Source organism: Zeugodacus cucurbitae, chromosome 3, assembly GCF_028554725.1.
Source record: "Zeugodacus cucurbitae isolate PBARC_wt_2022May chromosome 3, idZeuCucr1.2, whole genome shotgun sequence".
NCBI lineage: Eukaryota > Metazoa > Arthropoda > Insecta > Diptera > Tephritidae > Zeugodacus > Zeugodacus cucurbitae.
In genome coordinates, this window is record NC_071668.1 from 33,084,995 (window position 1) to 33,090,994 (window position 6,000).

General features: G+C 34.2%; 1 long non-coding RNA gene across 1 annotated transcript; it reads left to right on the top strand.

The window, feature by feature from the left end:
* The first annotated feature begins 2,241 nt into the window (after positions 1–2,241).
* Positions 2,242–3,309, top strand: LOC128920366 (uncharacterized). Its single transcript, XR_008470429.1, has 3 exons — positions 2,242–2,667; positions 2,742–2,840; positions 2,898–3,309. It is a non-coding gene; the product is annotated as an uncharacterized LOC128920366 (long non-coding RNA).
* The last annotated feature ends 2,691 nt before the right edge of the window (positions 3,310–6,000 follow it).

Here is a 6,000-nt window from a genome sequence, read left to right on the forward strand (position 1 = left end):
TGCACGGACAGACGGACGGACAGACAGACATCTGGATTTCAACTCGTCTCGTCATCCTGATCATTTTGATATATATAAACCTATATCTAACTCGTTTAGTTTTATGACTTACAAACAACCGTTATGTGAACAAAACTATAATACTCTCTTAGCAACTTTTGTTGCGAGAGTATAAAAAAATGTCGCCAGTAGTTGATAAAACTTCGCACGATGAGTTAATGGTAGCAGCGCGCGTAAGTCTCTATAAGGCTGGAAAAGGAATGCTTCGCAGGTTGTTTGAATAATGAGCTCAGAATCGGCAACAGCTTCAAAAATTATTAAAAGTTTAGATGAAGACGCAAAAACTCGTATTCCTTACACTCCAGAGGAAGCTGTGACTCTATTTTTAGATGGAGGCTCTTTTTAGATGGAGCTCTTATAAATTAATGCAATATGGTGCTAAAGAGCGAAACTGTAATATTTATCCCAGCCCCCAAGCCCCCATCGATTCACAAAATTTTAATATATGGCGCAGATATTATTGAAAATGTTTCGTTACCAATAGGAATGATGTTCGAAATGGCGCTTGAAGCAAGAACCAAAGATTTACACAATTATAGGCTGAACCACACTCGGAAAACCTCGATACTCCACACTATGGAAGACTTAATACACGCTCTATTGGTTTCGACGGAATCTCTCATAACATCAAAATCTTTGAAGTACTCTAAAAAACACATCTAGATCAGTGCACACTGAGTGTCCGTGCAATAAGTTGCTTGCTGACTTCACAGCGAGCAAGACGTATGGTGCGATTGTACACATGCATACAATGCTTTTATATATATTAGTGGTACTCATTTAACGTTGCAATGATATAAATATAGTAAATTTGCAATATGGCAACAAATGTTAAATGAGCGCTCTTTAGCAATATTGTGGTAATATCAGCTTATTGTGAATTAATTGTAAGCATGCCATGAATGCCACTGAAAAAGGCCTCGCATATTTGCAAGATTGTCGTAAAATGAAATGCATGTAAAAATTAACAGCCGTTTTACGATATTGTAATTTTGCGATGTTGCCATACGTTTACGACGTTAAATGAGTACCACTATTATTTTATTTCCATTTTGATTATTTATTATACTCTTTCAACAAAAGTTGCTAAGAGAGTATTATAGTTTTGTTCACATAACGGTTGTTTGTAAGTCTTAAAACTAAACGAGTTAGATATAGGGTTATATATATCAAAATGATCAGAGCGATGAGACGAGTCGAAATCCGAATGTCTGCCTGTCCGTCCGTCCGTGCGGATACTTTGAGTAAAAATTGAGATATCTTGACGAAACTTGGCACACATGTTCCTTGGGACCGTCAGAGGGTTGCTTTCAAAAATGCAAAATCGGACCACTGCCACGCCCACAAAATGGCGAAAACCAAAAACACATAAAGTGTTATAACTAACCCATAAATAAAGTTATAAAAGTAAAATTTGGTACAAAGGATCGTCCTAGTAAGGGCCATATGTGGATGTATTTTTTTTTGGGGAAGTGGGCGTGGCCCCGCCCTCAAATCGGTTATTTGTATATATCTCGCAAACTAATAAAGCTATATAAACCAAAATTTCTGCAGTCGGTTCTGTTACGTTCCCCACCACACACCATGAAAATAGTTGAAATCGGATAATAACGACGCCCACCTCCATACAAAGGTTAGGTTGAAAATGACTAAAAGTGCGTTAACTCACTAACGAAAAACGTCAGAAACATTAAATTTTATAGAAGAAATAGCAGAAGGAAGCTGCACTCAGATTTTTTTACAAAATGGAAAATGGGCGTGGCGTCGCCCACTTATGGGTCAAAAACCATATCTCAGGAACTACTCGACAGATTTCAATGAAATTCGGTATATAATATTTTCTTGACACCTTGACACGATTACATTCCTTATAACTCAATTTTGAATTCCATCTTATTCCTTCACTCTATAATATTTACATAAGAAACCAATGAAGATAGCGGAATAAAACTTTACACAAAAGGTGCATATCATCTCTGGCTTCACTTGTGAAAAAATTGTCGAAAACGGACTATAACTTTTCAAGGCCCCAGATATCGAACATGTTGAACTCAGCGCCTAAGGATAAATATTACAGGCATTTAAGCGGGAAAGACACTTTAGCGGTGGCTCTTAAGCTTATTATATCAAATATAAGTACTGTAAATCGTATTATGTATTGTAAGGAACTAGTACACAATGGTGTAACGTACACAATGGTGTAACCCCCACCGAATAAAAAAGACAAGCAAACCTAGACAGGACTGAAAACCTCTTTTCGTTGCTTATCGCTGCACCGTTGTTTTTCAAAGACAAAATCATGCATTGCATATGATTTAAAATTGATATTGACGCGAAAAAATAGTTAGGGTATTCACAAGGTGTCATAGTGTATCATATCGTCATATCGTCATATTGTCATATTTTTTATGACTGTCATACCAACACTGTTGCTGTTTCACATGCAAAATTAAAATATGACTGATACAACACTGCGTGGTATGTTTCTTGAGTTCGCTATTCTATCAGCTGTATTTGTTTACTTTCTTATTATTGGCGTTTAATTGTTTGAAATTAATAAATTTAATAAATTTCGTTATTAATATGGAAGGAAACCACGATATTCAGGTAAATTAAGTTGAGTATAAGTGAAATATGAAAATATTTTGATGTTTATGTGGTTGCAAATGATTTTATTGCAGTGTAAAACAAAACGCCGCCGTTTCAACCCGGTACATAAGTGGAATGCGGCAGAAGAAAAAGCGCTTGTGTAGTTGCTAATGGAAAATAGAAGTTTCGAGGTTTGTCATTTTAATTTAAAAAAAAACCAAACAAAGTCAAATAATTTTTTTTTTAAGAAACCAACGGCTCAAAGCTTTTATGGTCGTTTCATCGAAGACACGCAGCTGACGGTAGGATGGAAAGTAGTGCGCGCAAAAGTACGCAATATGCGCACTAATTATAACAAAGCAAAGGGGTGGGAAGGGTCGACAGGCACAGGAAGTATGGAAGGCGACACAAATAAAAAGTAAATTATTTTAAGGAAATCTCTTTTTTTTTTTAATTGTGGCCATTATTTTTTTTTTATTTGAAATTGAAAAAATTAAATTACAAATGCAGGAGAGGTTGGCAATGGAAGAGCTTAGGCTAAAATATAAATAATTTTACAATGCACTACATTTTTAGTTCACTTTTGTTATGAATTTATTTTTATTATTATGTGTTTTTTTATGTTTTAAATGAAGTTTTTATGTATAAGTTTTGTTGTGATATTAACAGTTAGTTCCTTTTGAAGAATACGAAAATGAAATGATAAATGTACTTAACCCAAAATAAAAGAACCAAAATCAAAAATATAGTTGGATTATAATTAAGCAAAATAATCATGCATTTTTATTAACTTGTATGATTAAAGAACAAATGCATATACATATGTGTATAAGTATTAAATATTTTGATTTTGTATATAACGAAGCAAGCAATTTCTCATATTATTTTCTGATGATAATGGGAATTGAGGCATCAAAACTTCATCTAACATTATCTATATCGAAACTGATTAACATGTTGTGTAGAATACAACACACCATAATCCAGTCATTGCATTCCTTCTTATTTGACGTTGAAAGCATTCTAAATTTAAACTCCATTAAACTACCGAATTTGTCTTTCAAAAGACCAAAACAATTCTCAATTCGTACACGGTATTTGGAAAAATACGCGTTGAATAAATCCCTTTCTTCTTTTCTATGTTCAACACTGTTTTACCGGAAGGGCGTTATTAAATATGGTTTCAGTGGATAGGCACTATCTCCCGCGACTCACTGTGATGTCGACAAGAATCGTTCCCGATGCTTTGCTAGTGAACAATTTGAAAATATTTTCGCGTCATGTACACTGCCTGGGTAACCAATCGTCACCTATCTTATGCGCAATTTATAGTCACAAATCGCTTGTAGTTTTACAGAATATTGAACCATCGATGTAACCTACATACCCTGGCTTTTCTTTCGCAATTGCGGACACAATTTCCAATCTTTCTCTTTCATTGGGCCAGTATAAAAACTCATTTTTTAATCGCAATATGGCTTTAAAAATTCGTTGCGTTACATTTTTAATAGTGCCTCCATCACCCACACCAAATAAGGAAGCCACTTTGCGAACAGATTGTCCATCGCCGGAAGATCCCAACCGATACAGCACTATTTTGTGTTGCAGTTCGATTGGAAGTTGTGAAGCACTTGAACTTGTCTTACAAACAGCGTCATTTTTAATTAATTCCAAGATACTTTCGCATTTCTCCGGGCGAACACGAAGCATCTATTTGAATCTGCTTTCGTCAAGATTCCTTAGCACATTTCGCTGTCAACTGGAACATTTTGGTAAGCCGAAATGAACGCTTCTTCTGTTGCTCAGCAAACAGCTCATGCTGATCAAAAAACTTCCAATAACTTCGTCTTCTTCGTCACCTGGCAAAGTATAAATATTTGTATTTAATGAAGAAATGGATGCAAATACTCACTTGATTCAACTCTTAATAGAGCCAATGCATGATTTTCACATAAAGAAGCTATAATTTTATTTTTATGACTTTCTCGTGGCATTTCTGTCTTCTTAATTTTTCACTATCAGTTGATTAAGTGTAGAAATATGACAAAATATGACATACAACAGTTAAGGGTACTCACAAGTGTCGTTTTTTTTTTAAATATTAAAATATGACATAAGACATACAAAAAGCTTGTGAATTGCCTAAGTATTTTGAATATATTATCATATAATTTACCCATAAATACGGCATAAAGTTTAATAGAATAACGAAAATCGTCATATATAGTATATGAGGGCTGAGGTAATTCCTGAACCGATTTCATTCAGGAGACTATACGCTCACTTAATTTTGTTAAGATGTCTCATATATTAACCAATACATATATGCGGAATAAAGCCCACCGTATTTTTGAAAAACCTATAATTAGATATATGGGAACAAGGAGATGTTATTATCCGATTTTAATAATTTTTGGAACAGTGACACACTATTAGAAGAAAACAATTTCCTCTGAATTACATTAAATTATCAGAGAGATTTATCCATATTTTCGGTTAAAATTTACCCTGAGTTCAACATGTTCGATATCTGGGGCCCTGAATAGTTCTAGTCCGTTTACGACAATTTTTTCACAAGTGAAGCCAGAGATGATATGCACCATTTGTGTAAAGTTTTATTCCGCTATCTTCATTGGTTCCTTATGTATACATTATAAAGTGAAGGAATCAGATGGAATTCAAAATTCATCCGTGTTATAGGGTATCAAGAAAATATTATGTACCGAATTTCATTGAAATCTGTCGAGTAGTTCTTGAGATATGGTTTTTGACCCATAAGTGGCCGATACCTCGCCCAAAAAAAAATACATCCAAATATGCCCCTTCCTAGTGCGATCCTTCATTTCAAATTTTACTTTTATAACTTTATTTATGGCTTAGTTATTTTTTTTCAATATTTCCTTATTTATTGAATCTGCTAGTTTTTAAGCCTAACAACAAGTTATAAAATCTTAAATCTATTTAAAAACTAGACAAGCTCAACCAAGTGATTGAGCTGTATTGGTGAAACGTTGCTCTTTAGTATGCAGGCATATCCCTTCTTTTAAGGCGTGTTGATCGCAAGAATATACTAAAGCATTAGCCAATGGGTTTGGGTGATCACGGAGTTTATATAAATATTTCAATCTGCTGTCCTCTTCTTCTTTTTTTACCATAGGGATACCAAGATCTTTATGGATATTTTCATTGCGCATGTACCATTATTATTATTATTAGTATTATATCAATATTAGTTGCACAGGTCGTACCCCACAGTTGAATGCCATACATCCAAATCGGCTTTATGACCGCATTATATAAAAGCACTTTGTTGTCTAAGCTAAGTTTAGAGTTTTTATTTAAAAGCCAATT